Consider the following 14,709-nt stretch of genomic DNA (forward strand, 5'->3'; position numbering starts at 1 on the left):
ATCTTCGTCTTCATTTTGAGACCCATATTTATTTATTTTTTTTCTAATTTTTGGACTATGGGGCTGTGTGAGGTCTTTACATTTTTGCACACTGCGCTGACATTTTTACTGATACCACTTTGGGGTAGACATGTTTTGATCACCTCTTGCTGCATTTTGTTGTACCCAAAAAACTGGAATTCTGGTGCTTTTTATATTTTGATCAGACTTTTACGAACAAAACGATATAAGATAGGTTTTTATTTTTTCAATTGCTTTGTTTTTAATGGGGCAAAAAGGGAGTGAAAATTAACTTATATTAAAAAAATAAATAAATTCAGATTTTTTTTTTTTTTCCAAATGTATGTGATAGTTCACTTAGGGCACTTGAAGTTGTGAACATAGTAAAATACATAATTAGCAAGGCCGAAAAGACATTTGTCCATCCAGTTGAGCCTATATTCCATCAGAATAAATCCCCAGATCTACGTCCTTCTAAAGAACCTAATAACTGTAAGATACAATATTGTTGCGCTCCAGGATGACATCCAGGCCTCTCTTGAACGCCTCGACTGTGTTCGCCATCACCACCTCCTCAGGCAAGGAATTCCAGATTCTCACTGCCCCCCTAACAGTAAAGAATCCTCTTCAATGTTGGTGGAGAAACCTTCTCTCCTCCAGACATAGAGAATGCCCTCTTGTGACCGTCACCTTCCTTGGTATAAACAGATCCTTGGAGAGATATTTGTATTGTCCCCTTATATACTTATACATGGTTATTAGATCGCCCCTCAGTCGTCTTTTTTTTTTTTTTTTTTAGACTAAATAATCCTAGTTTTGCTAATCTCTCTGGGTATTGTAGTTCCCCCATCCCCATTATTAATTTTGTTGCCCTCCTTTATACTCGCTCTAGTTCCATTATATACTCCCTGAGCACTGGTGCCCAAAACTGTACACTGTACAAATTTCTGGTTAGACCGCACATTGAGTACTGAGGCAGTATAATGTTCTCATCATGTGTATCCAGACCTCTTTTAATGCACCCCATGATCCTGTTTGCCTTGACAGCCGCTGTCTGGCACTGGCTGCTCAGTTCAGTGTGTAATGGTGATATTTATTCCTTCTTCCCATGTGTATAACCTTACATTTATCATTGTTATACCGCATTTGCCACCTTTCGGCCCAAGTTTCCAACTTATCCAGATCCATCTGTAGCAGAATACCATCTTCTTTTGTATTGACTGATTTACATAGTTTTGTATCTGCAAATATCGATATTTTGCTATGTAAATCTTCTACCAGATCGTTAATAAATACAGGTCCTTCTCAAAAAATTAGCATATAGTGTTAAATTTCATTATTTACCATAATGTAATGATTACAATTAAACTTTCATATATTATAGATTCATTATCCACCAACTGAAATTTGTCAGGTCTTTTATTGTTTTAATACTGATGATTTTGGCCTACAACTCCTGATAACCCAAAAAACCTGTCTCAATAAATTAGCATATCAAGAAAAGGTTCTCTAAACGACCTATTACCCTAATCTTCTGAATCAACTAATTAACTCTAAACACATGCAAAAGATACCTGAGGCTTTTAAAAACTCCCTGCCTGGTTCATTACTCAAAACCCCCATCATGGGTAAGACTAGCGACCTGACAGATGTCAAGAAGGCCATCATTGACACCCTCAAGCAAGAGGGTAAGACCCAGAAAGAAATTTCTCAACAAATAGGCTGTTCCCAGAGTGCTGTATCAAGGCACCTCAATGGTAAGTCTGTTGGAAGGAAACAATGTGGCAGAAAACGCTGTACAACGAGAAGAGGTGACCGGACCCTGAGGAAGATTGTGGAGAAGGACCGATTCCAGACCTTGGGGAACCTGAGGAAGCAGTGGACTGAGTCTGGTATGGAAACATCCAGAGCCACCGTGCACAGGCGTGTGCAGGAAATGGGCTACAGGTGCCGCATTCCCCAGGTAAAGCCACTTTTGAACCATAAACAGCGGCAGAAGCGCCTGACCTGGGCTACAGAGAAGCAGCACTGGACTGTTGCTAAGTGGTCCCAAGTACTTTTTTCTGATGAAAGCAAATTTTGCATGTCATTCGGAAATCAAGGTGCCAGAGTCTGGAGGAAGACTGGGGAGAAGGAAATGCCAAAATGCCTGAAGTCCAGTGTCAAGTACCCAGTCAGTGATGGTGTGGGGTGCCATGTCAGCTGCTGGTGTTAGTCCACTGTGTTTCATCAAGGGCAGGGTCAATGCAGCTAGCTATCAGGAGATTTTGGAGCACTTCATGCTTCCTGGCACCTGCTCACAGTGCCAAAACCACTGGTAAATGGTTTACTGACCATGGTATTACTGTGCTCAATTGGCCTGCCAACTCTCCTGACCTGAACCCCATAGAGAATCTGTGGGATATTGTGAAGAGAAAGTTGAGAGACGCAAGACCCAACACTCTGGATGAGCTTAAGGCCGCTATTGAAGCATCCTGGGCCTCCATAACATCTCAGCAGTGTCACAGGCTGATTGCCTCCATGCCACGCCGCATTGAAGCAGTCATTTCTGCCAAAGGATTCCCGACCAAGTATTGAGTACATAACTGAACATTATTATTTGATGTTTTTTTTGTTTGTTATTAAAAAACACTTTTATTTGATTGGACGGTTGAAATATGCTAATTTATTGAGACAGGTTTTTTGGGTTATCAGGAGTTGTAGGCCAAAATCATCAGTATTAAAACAATAAAAGACCTGACAAATTTCAGTTGGTGGATAATGAATCTATAATATATGAAAGTTTAATTGTAATCATTACATTATGGTAAATAATGAAATTTAACACTATATGCTAATTTTTTGAGAAGGACCTGTATGTTGAAGAAAATAGGTCCCAACACTGACCACTGCGGTACCCCACTGGTCATAGTGACCCAGTTAGAGAATATACCATTAACATCTGGTCGCTCGTGCTATAAATACAGTAACGCATCAGCATCTATACACACGTAGTCAAAATTGTTGGTACCCCTCATTTAATGACAGAAAAGCCCACAATGGTCACAGAAATAACTTGAATCTGACAAACGTAATAATAAACAAAAGATCTATGAAAATGAACAAATGAAAGTCAGACATTGCTTTCCAACCATGTGTCCACAGAATTAAAAAAAAATTAAAAAATTAACTCCCGAAAATAAAGTAATAAAAGGGACATGGTAAATCAAGGTGTGTCCACTAGTTAGCATCACAGGTGTCTACAATCTTGGAATCAGTGAGTGGCCTGTATATAGGGTTACAGATACTTACTGTGCTGTTTGGTGACATGATGTGTATCACACTCAACATGGACCAGAGGAAGCAAAGGAAAGAGCTGTCTCAGGACATTAGAGCTAAGAGAGAGGCGCACATCACAGGAGGGTAGGCCTGCCATCTGTTACATGAGACCTGACCCATTAGGCTGGATGTGAGCATGCGCAGAATGGCGCACAGCACACCTCAGCCATTTTAGAAAGTGGTGAAGAAAAATGCATAATAAAAACATTGAATGCCGAAGAGGATTCAGCTGAGGAAAAAAAACGAGGTGGATTCATGTACTAGTTCATTTGGTTCTGTAGATAGATGGCTATGATGCCTGACAGGAGTTTCCATGGTGGTGTGTATGTATGTTTGTACGTGTGTGTAAGAATATAGGACAGCACAGAACTGTCGTCATGGGAGAGTGATAAACAGGTGTGTCCATAAATATTGGAAAGTTCCTAGATTAGGAGTGAATGTTTTGTCCTCTGATTGGGGTCTGGTTCTATTATGATGACCCCAATTTTACATCAATTAAGAAATTTGCACTTCAGACCATGTGGGGTCATCATAACAGAACCAGACCCCAATCAGAGGACAACAAAACCTTCACTCCTAATCTAGGAACTTTCCAATATTTATGGACACAACTGTTTATCACTTATCACTCTCCCATAATGACAGTTCTGTGCTAGGTTGTGCATAAATATGTGATTCTTCAGAATTTGCTTTAGTCTTGCCTGAAGAGACCTGAGTAGTCTCAAAAGCTTGCAATTTGTTACCATCTTTTCAGTTAGCCATTAAAAGGTATCAGCCACTGAGGACTCTCAATCCTAAATATTTTTCTATCTACTGGCTAACACGGTTCCAAGATATATATCTTTCCTGTATCACAATGTTTAGCAGACTTTTTAGAAAGTTTCGTTTGAGTTTCAGAGCAATATGGATACCCGAACTGCTAAGAAAGGAAGAAAAAAAATGATTTCTCTCTCCTTACCCTTACGTCAGCCGAATGTCCGTGTTTGGTGTTCAGGCCCGAACAAAGACTGACCTGATCATGACACCGAACATTTCTGTTCGGGATCGTCCATCTCTAATGATGGTTTATACTTCTGGCACCATCATGACGCCTAGAATATGTCTCAAAAATCACCATAAACAATTTCTCCTTGGCTGGTATAGAACATTCTATGCTTTCCCATGGATTCCAAGAAAAGGTTTTTTTTTCTTTGTTGTACACCCATCCGAACAAGGTCAACCATTTGCTCAATCTTAGGAAAAAAGAATACTTATGGAGACACAGATGATTACCACAGAAAAACAAACATATTCTGAAAAACAAATGTTAACACTTACCCATTTTATCATCCCGTCTGTCTCTCCCTAAAAACCTTTCCCTGTCTACTTTCATAGGTCTACAAGATAACCCTACAGGTTCTCCCTAGAAGTTGTGGCAGGAGAGGTCGAGGAGACCCCTCCAGACCCTGAGCTGGAAATGTCCCCCTGTAAGTTTGGGACAGTTCAGTTCCAGGGTCCCACGCAGAGACGCGCGTATAAAAAGAATGCCGTGAGGAATAAGGAGTGTGTGGTTGCGGAGGCAACTAGGGGCATATGCACAAGTAGCCCTCTGGCACCGGCCAAGGATGTGGCCAGGGATCAGGATAAAATGGATAGAGCTCTCACTAGACAGCGGCATCGGGAGGCTCGGGTTCGGGTGCGACGCTGTATGGATGTAGGCCTGGAATTGCTGGGGCGGACCTTGGCATTTTGATGGGACCTAGTCACAAGGCATGGGTAAGGGTACAGAGGAAACAGTACCAGGTGCCCGAAGGCAGGTACTTAGGTCACAGGATGAGCTGAGGGGTTAGTGAACCCCAAATAAACAAGGTCAAGACCACCCAAAACTGGCCCAAATCTACTGTCAGGAAAGTGGGCATGTCTTATGCAACGGAGAACATGGAGGTAGGTGGTAACAAAGTATAGAGGAGAAATGAAAAGTGGAGGGATGCTTGCGTCAACCAATGGTTCCGGTCTCTACTTTGATTTCTCAGTACAGTGTTGGGCGGGGGTATAACAGGGTCATGCAGATGCCCTGTCACGTGCCCATGTGGGGTGACAAGTGTTCAACCCCTCAGGTTTGAACAGAGGGAGGGGATATGTGAGGCAGTGACTGGTGTTACTTGTGGTGGTCGCTGTGTGTTCCCCCCCCAGGATGCGCACGGAGATGTATTGGTGCCATGGGAGTGCATTGCAGTCACAGGCATAGCTGTGATTGCAATGCAGAATAAAAGTGTTAGTCTTGGGCAAACTATTTGCCCATGGCAGAATTAAGAAAACCTGCTCTGGGCTTTTGTGTTTTGAAATGGACTACAGGATGGTAGTGGTGCAGTCCATTTCATTCCTGGCTCGGGTTTTCCATGTGGCTGAAGGTCACAGATTCCAGTTAAAAACCCTGCAGTATAGGGTTTGAGTGTGTCAGGTTCAGTGTCAGTTTGGTGTTAGGAGTACAGAGCAGGAGGCTCTGCAGATCTTCATCTGTGTGAGGCAACGCAGGCAAGCGTAGCCAAACAGCCAAGGCAGCTGGAAGGTCTGGCACCCACAGTGTACACAGCGACTGGTCTCGGAGGTGGACTGGCAGGTTTATCGGCTGCAAACTGGAGTATATGGTTCCCGGCTGCGATCCGGAGGATATCGTGTACTCTGTAGTGCTGTGAGTTGAACATTAACACGGCGATGCAGTCGCCCACGACAACCGTCTCAAAGGTGAACTGGTGTGTTTATTGGCTGCAATCCAGAGGATATCGTGTGCTGTGTTTTTGTGAGTTGAACATTAGAGACATTTGCTTTGATCTTTCCTGGGTCACTGCCACATCACTGCACAGGGTGCTACCGCTGCACTACAGCATGTTTTCTATGTATGTGGGACAGCAGAGCTCATGAGAAGCATTGGGTGGAGATGAATTGGCCTCCAAGGTTTGACATCAAACCTGATGATCCAAATATTCTACATGAGCCTCTTGTTGACGGAAAGAACCTTATATTTCCACCTCTGCACATGAAACTGGGTCTCATGAAACAATTCATTAAAGCTTTGCCTACTGTAGGAGATGTTTCAAGTACTTAATTGTCATTAATCATTTAAAAAAAATAGAGGCCAGTATGTTTTATGGTTCACAGATTCAGCAGCTCATCAAAGATGAATATTTCATCGGGACAATGTCAGAACTCCAAAAGAATACTTGGTTATCATTCAAAGACCTTGTCAAGGACTTTCTTGTAAATACATATGCATTATTTACAACGAAGCTCTTGGAGAGCTACAAAATGCTTGGTTGCAACATGAACATCAAGCCATCTTGCTAACTTCCCTGAAAACTTTGGTGCAGTCAGTGATTAGCAAGAAGAATGATTCCATTAAGATTTGAAGGTCGTGAGGGGACGGTATCAGGGTAGATGGGATGGACATATGATTGCTGACTATTTTTGGAGCATCAAGCAAAATTGTCCATTGATTGAACAGTCCAGGAAAACCTATAAGCGTAAATTTAACTGCTACCTAAATGTATAACTGGCACACAATTCACTAAGTTGCAACAGGAGCCTTCGATTATTTAGTTATGCATGGACTTTCTTAAATTTATACTCACTGAAAACTACTTCCTATTCCAAGAAGATCTCTATTTGCAGACACAAGGGACCGCAATGGGCTTGAGTTTAGGCCCCCTATATGCAAATTACTACATGGCATCCGTTATAGAACTTATTTCTTATCCCAATAGCATAGTCCAAAGGTATTCCTTGTTATGGAAACATTTGATAGATTATATCTTTTGCATATGGATCCCTATCGATACACTTAATCTATTTTTCACCATACTTAATGCAGCATGGATGAGCCTACAATTTACTATGCATGCATATTGACAGGAGTTCTGTCAATTTCCTAGACACTTGTCCTAAAGAGTCAAGATGGATTACTAACTACTGATTTACATGTTAAGTATACAGATCATAATATTCTGTTACATTATGACAGTTTTCACCCCTTTCCCATGAAAAAATCATTGCCAATATCTCCGTTCAAATGCATGAATGGAAGTCACAGATGAAAAAAAATCTACACCTTTTAGAGGAAGATAAGATGAAGGAAAAGTTCAGTGACAGAGGCTATCAATCAGGGGTTCTCAACCAGTGCCTTAACGCCACTCCATCAACACGTGTAAAATCTCCCAATCACATCCCCTTTGTATATATTTTTCATCCACATGTGTACTAACTACATAAAGCCATACGGAGACATTGGCACATGCTGTAAACTGGTTATCCCAACATATAGGTTTCAAGCCCATTTTCTCCCATGTTTCAGACACCCAACCAGTCTCAAGGATAAATTGGTAAGAGCAGATATTGACTCGTCCCTCAAAATTTCTCATCAATGCTTTTTTTTTTTTAACACTCAAACATGGAATGTTCCCTTGCCTCCACTACCGCAAGTGCAATAATGTACAGAAGGGTGACAAGATCTACCACCGTTAGTCTAGGTTCACATTAGCGTTTGTGCGCAGCGTATCATCTGCATGCGCAAACGCATGCCAAAACGTATGGAAATGCATGTTTACGCTGATCTTACGCATGACGGCAAAAAAACGCTGCGTGTGCTTACGTTTTCTATAAGTTTTTGCATGCGTACGGTATATCCCAATGGGCATGGCATATGCAATTTCTATAGAAAGACCATGCACAGATGAAATCCTCTTCTTTTGATGCTGTATCCTGCTGCAAGATGGATCTTAGCGTGGAGAGCTTCAATCTGAATCTGGATTTATCATTGAAATTGGCTTTTGCATTTGCTGTGGCTTGTGAGGAAGAAAGGAGAAGAGAGAGACGGAGAAGATGTCATCGCTGAAATGTACCTTTAATGTTATGTACCTGTGCTTTTTTCTGACTGTAATATTAACACATTGACTGTATCTTTAATAATAAACACCTTAACTGTAACACCCATTAATACTTCACTCAATAATACACTCAACAATACACATATGTTTAAATAAAGAGCTAAAGAAAACACAGTGAGACCATTATTGTGAATCAAAAGAATTTTTATTTACAAAAACAAAAACTATTTTTCATTTAAAAAAAAAATGAAAATGTCATTACTTTCAGGTTCTGCGGGAGGGAGTGAGATGGTAGATCTGGGGGTGTTGGGCTGTAATGGTAGGCTTGAAGTGGTTGGGGATGTGGAAGTTGCAGACAATTGGAGGATTGGATCAGAAACATTGGCAAAGGACACATTGGGGGAAGAGAAGGAAAACGGATTAGCGGTCTCTGGGGAGCGCTGAAGAAGAGGCCAGAGGGGTCAAATGGATTTAGATAAGCGATAAGTCCGTAGCAGCTCCAGCCATGAGCCCTCTGAGACGGAAGAATAATGACAAGTACTGAAGATCGCGGTCAAAGGAGCGATGAGAATTATCGCAGGGGGTTAATCCTTTATTACACTACGCGTTTCGACGGTTACAACCGTCTTCATCAGGTGGCAAGCCTCCACCTGATGAAGACTGTTGTAACCGTTGAAACGCGTAGTGGAATAAAGGATTAACCCCCTGCGATAATTCTCAGTGCTCCTTTGACCGTGATCTTCAGTACTTGACATTCGGGGAAGAGGACACATTAGGAGTGGAAAACAAGTTGGAAGGGATTGACACATTGGATGGGAAAGAACCAAGGGAAGGTGTGGACAGACTTGAAAACAAAGGCACATTCGGAGGTGAGGGTGGAGGGGGTGACTGTTTTTTTTAAATTTCTACATTTCCTGGATTTGGTTTTGCTGCTTCCTCGGCCTTTTCCTTCCTGTTGATGCGTGGTGGGAGTGGAAGTCTTGGCTGCTGCACTCAGCTAAGTGGTAGAAGTGGAAACCTGGGTTGCTGCACTCGGCTGCATAGTAGAAGTGGAAGGCTGGGCTGCTGCACTTGGCTGCATGGTGTAGTGTTGGAACAGTCCTAATGTCCAGCGGTAGTTGTGGTGGATAGTGCCACTGATGCTGTCCTGCAGCTTGTTGCCCTGTAAGGAAAGAACTTTGTACCTGCTGCTGATATCGGGACCGCTGCATGGCCTTGGTGTAAGCATCCTGACAGGCCTTCATCACATAGAGCAGGAGATCAGGGCTAAGGTTTTCCATCACACCCTGTTCTATAGCGGAAAAATAATGTTGCGCCGGTCTATTAAGGTCAGCTTCCAGGCAGTCAAGGTGTCTGTGGACGTCCTGGAAAAGTGTGTTCACGTGAGTGAACCCACTATCCAGTCTTTCTACAACTGCCTTCATCCCAGCTTGGAAGACCGAGCTTAAGTGAATAAACTTGGGCATGACTGACCTCTCCCAGGCCTTCTGCCGCTGGCGACCAGACCCAAGTAATGTAGTGGCAGAGGGCTGGGAGAGGGGAAAACCTAATGGACCGGCTTCCTGTTCCCCAGCCTGTGAAGCCGCCTGGTTGCTCCATCGCTGGTGGATGATTGGAACTGGGCCTGTTCGTTGGCTGGTTGATGAGGGGTCACTCCAACAGAGGAAGATCTAGGTTCTGTGGTAAAATAAATGGAAAACATTAGTAAAAAAAATTAAAAGTTTAAATAATAGTAAGACAACCCAAAAGATACTTGCGTTCGCTGAACAAGCGCAGGCCTCAGAAAAAAAAAAGCTGCTGATGATACTTATATTTTGTTGCCTTTTTGAGCAGAACCACTTCGAACCCGAATCTCCTCTCTCATGTCCTTATTGAAGCGATCCTTCATTGAGTGCCAATGAACTTTTGCTCTCTTCACTGTGGAGGGGGAAGAAAAAAAAGTTATTGTAAAAAGACACCAACATTTACAGCAAAACCGAAGCGTAAAAGAGAACATTGCAATACTTACGAAAATCCTTTCTGACTTGTGGCCTTGCATGGTCCCAATCATCCAACAGTGATCTGGCCACTTCTTCCCAGAGTCGTCGGATCAAGGCTGTGTCGGAATGATTCCGATCACGGGGGGTCCCACAATGCTGCTCACTCTTGCACAGCTTGAATAAGGACTTTGTTATCGACATCCAGTTGTCCTTCCTCACGTTGTGTAACCTATAGATGAAATACAAAAAAAAATTGTAAGTAAAACTGAAAACAAATTCAATTACAACTCTGATAATGGCTACTTACACCCCGTCTTGCCTCCTCAGCAACTTGAGGCCGACGACCCTGGGAAGAATCATTTCTACTTGACTGCTCCTGCTCTTCTGCACTGTCAGGTGTCTGTAAAAAAAATACATGATTTAACATATGTATAGTATTTCCAGTCAATACATACCAATCAGTAAATCAAATGTGATTACATAATCAGTGTCATGTCCACTTTCGGAACCTTCAGTGGAGGACATGTTGGAAGAGCAGGCAGCAGTCAAGTGAAACACTAAAGAAAAAAAAATAAAAATGTAACTTGGTAAAAGCCAAACACAATGTAGCACAAAAAAATGGACACCAAAACTTACATCACAGGCAGTAGTCCAACAACACAGCAGTCAGGCAGCACCAGGAAGGCAGCAGCACCAGGACGGCAGCAGCACCAGGTCGGCAGCACCAGAAAGACCTCAGCACCAGAAAGACGTCAGCACCTCGAAGACGGCAGCAGCACCAGCACCGGAGCAGCAAACAGTCTACAAGGAAAAGAAAAAAATTAGTACAGAGTACAGACTGCAAAGACAAAACAGACATTTTCAAAGCTTCTGTACTTATATCCAGAGTTTTGTCCAGAGTCTTGTGCTTCCATCCAGAGTCTTGAGAGTAATGGACTACCTGTCTCCAGACCCCCTTTTATACATCAGGGATTTTGCAGGTGGTAACATAGTTTCCTGGACGTGATTAGTGTGAAGTACGCATGCGTATTGAACACATGTGTACACATGTCCATGCGTACCAATGCGTTCCCATAGACAGTAAAGAGTTTTTTGACACAATCGTCTGCATGCGGACGATTGCGCAATATTTGATGCTTCAAAAAATGCAACATGTTGCGTTCGCTGGACACCGCCGCACACCGCGAAACGCCGTATGCATACGCATCCGCATGTGAACGTATGCAAACACATGTCCCTGCGTACACCATGTTAAAGATATGTACGCATGACACATGCGAATGTATGCAGATCATACGCTAATGCTTTTCACTATAATTGAATGCCAAGTTTTCATATCCACATCATTATGGGTCAGAATACTACTTGAGCACCTTCCTTTCAAAAGTGCTGTGTTCTGCATTAATGCATATATAATGGCTGACTATTGTTCGAGCCTCGGGCGAGAATGCCCCCTGATTGAACACTCCCAGTAAAGCTATAAATGTAAATTTTTACCTTAACTGCCACCTAACTTTACTAATTGCGCATAATTTGACTAACAATATATCCTTTGTATGAACAAAATAGTTTTATATAAACATTACATTCAGGGTTTTTTTTTGCATTATTTTCCATTTTAAGTACATTTTGTATGGTTTTGGAGATACGGGGGGGTATCCTGTAATTTAAAAAGTTGTTGTGATAGAGAAAAACTGTGGTCCCTTTTGGATTCAGAAGCATGAAGTTAACATAAAAGTTGTCATAACGTACGGTAACCGGACTCGTCTAGTCTTCATTTCAGGTACACTGACAGCTCGAAGTTTAATTGATTTGGTTGTGGAACCGGTAGTACGGCCATTTTTCATCTTGACAACAGCAGACCCATGTTGCTCGTGCTACTGTGAACAGCTTGCGTGGCCAAAACATGCTACTATGACCCGCCGGGAAAGGTCAGAGAGGCCCAGCACCTGCGTACTGCAGTACATTGCTCTGCCCTCAACAGGGAAGATAAGTACGCCTGCGTAGGAGCGCAATGCCGGGGAGCCATGAAGTAAGCAGAAAGGCGGCATCGCAAGATGAGAGGCACCGGACCAAGACCTGCGACACTTATCAGATCGGACCGCCCTACAGGTGAGTATAATAAAAGCTATTTTTCTTCTCTTGCAGGTCAGATCGAGGGCTTATCTACAAAATTATAGAATGCTGTAGATAAGCCCTAAAAGGCGGTGGCCATAACTCATATCAGCCAAACCTGGTGACAGGTTCGCTTTAAAGGGCCACTGTCACCCCCCCCAGCCGTTATAAACTAAAAGCCACCTTGTGCAGCAGTAATGCTGCAGTCTAACAAGGTGGCTCTTTTAGTTTTTGATTCATTTATTACCTCAAAAAAGCGTTTTAAAAATTGGCCACACATACCAGATATTATACCTGGAGGCGGTCCGAAGCGTCCTGTATGAATCCCCCAACTGCCGTCACTCTTCTCTTCAGGGCCGATGGTCCCCGCCCCCTGAGCGCTGTTATCGTCTGAAATCCGGCGCCTGCGCTGTGCGTGCCTGCCTGGGGCCTGCGCAGTGTTCATTGTCAGTGCGGCCACCTGAATCCCCCGCCCCGCACTGTTATTCATTATGCACAGTGCGGGGCTGGGGTTCCTGGGCATGCGCACTGCGCTTTTTAGACGCTCCCCAGCTCCGACGCTCCCCCGCCTTCCCAGGAACCCCAGCCCCGCACTGTGCATAATGAATAACAGTGCGGGGCGGGGGATTCAGGTGGCCGCACTGACAATGAACACTGCGCAGGCCCCAGGCAGGCACGCACAGCGCAGGCGCCGGATTTCAGACGATAACAGCGCTCAGGGGGCGGGTACCATCGCCCCTGAAGAGAAGAGTGACGGCAGTTGGGGGATTCATACAGGACGCTTCGGACCGCCTCCAGGTATAATATCTGGTATGTGTGGCCAATTTTTAAAACGCTTTTTTGAGGTAATAAATGAATCAAAAACTAAAAGAGCCACCTTGTTAGACTGCAGCATTACTGCTGCACAAGGTGGCTCTTTTAGTTTATAACGGCTGGGGGGGGGGGGTGACAGTGGCCCTTTAAACTTTCCACATTATTCCTTTGATGAGCACAGCATCTGAAACCTTATGTGCCTTTGAAGTCAGTGCTCAGTTGCAAGTGGTGGGAATACAGCGATGTCCACTTGATGTCTGCTGACATCCTGTGCTGTGTAGGGATGAATGGACCCGTGGAAGTTTGGTTTTAGTACCTGACCCAAACTTTAGTCCAAAGTATGGTTCGGGTCCCAGAACTATACTCGAACTTGAATTAGAACCCGAACCTCATTGAAAACAATGGAGACCCAAACTTTGGATCTGGAAAAAAATTCTCTCTCCCCTTGAAACTCTGAACTTTGCAACGATCTTTCCGGTACGAAAGTTTGGGTTTGCTCATTTCCATTCTTGTGTAACGTCCTTCATTCCTGTAAGCTGAAGGCCTAAGGCAGCCTGTGGTTTACGACTTCCTATTCATCCAAATACATCAACGGTAGAAAATGGCGCTCTCTCTTGGATTGGACCAAATGTCCGGGGTATGTGCCCGGGTACTTAGAATGTATTACAAGAGCACAGGGCACAATAAGCCCCCAAAGTAAATGTTAGAATGCACCCTTGCTGATTAGCTGACATCGGAATCGACGGTGGGCGCAGGCTGGAAATACTCACTTGCGGATCTGGCTGTCTTTTGATAGTGGCAGCCACATCATAGGATCATCGTCCTCTGCATTCGAGGTGGTCAGTAGTGAGAATGAATCATAATTGACAAAGTCCATTATTACTCAACATTCATATCTTTGTTACCTTTTTGGGATTTCTGGATATCAGCTGTTTCTTCTTGTAACTTTTGAGAATTATTTGAATTTAGAAACAGCAAAAGTCATAATTAAATATTAAACAGTCTTTCATCATAATCCAGGGATCTTGATTTTAGACGTAATTCTATACTAATCTAATACCAAATCTGGCAATTTTCTAACCTTTAAAGGGATTGTCCACTACTAGGACAACCTATTCTTGATTTACATGTCTGGTTCCGATAAAATAAAAAAGCCTATACTCACTTCCCAGGGGTCCCGGGTCTCACATGTGGTTTTGACACGTGAGCCCATCACCCAATCAAGGCTGACGTCACTGTCTCTGCCTCAATAAACATGAAAAAGTAAGAGATCAGCTGCAGCCCTGGCTTCCTCTTCATGTTCTAGTCATACCACGGCGGGGACAGAAACGCCAGCACTCATTGGGTGACAGGCTCATGTGTCATAACAATGTTTTTTATCAGGACCAAACATTTAGATCAAGAAGGAGTTGGCCTAGTAGTGGACAACCCCTTTATTATTAGGGTATGTGTCCACGTTCAGGATTGCATCAGGATTTGGTCAGGATTTTCCATCAGTATTTGTAAGCCAAAACCAGGAGTGGAACAATTAGAGGAAACGTATAACAGAAACATATGCACCACTTCTGCATTTATCACACACTCCTGGTTTTGGCTTACAAATACTGATGGAAAATCCTGACCAA

Source organism: Ranitomeya variabilis, chromosome 4, assembly GCF_051348905.1.
Source record: "Ranitomeya variabilis isolate aRanVar5 chromosome 4, aRanVar5.hap1, whole genome shotgun sequence".
NCBI lineage: Eukaryota > Metazoa > Chordata > Amphibia > Anura > Dendrobatidae > Ranitomeya > Ranitomeya variabilis.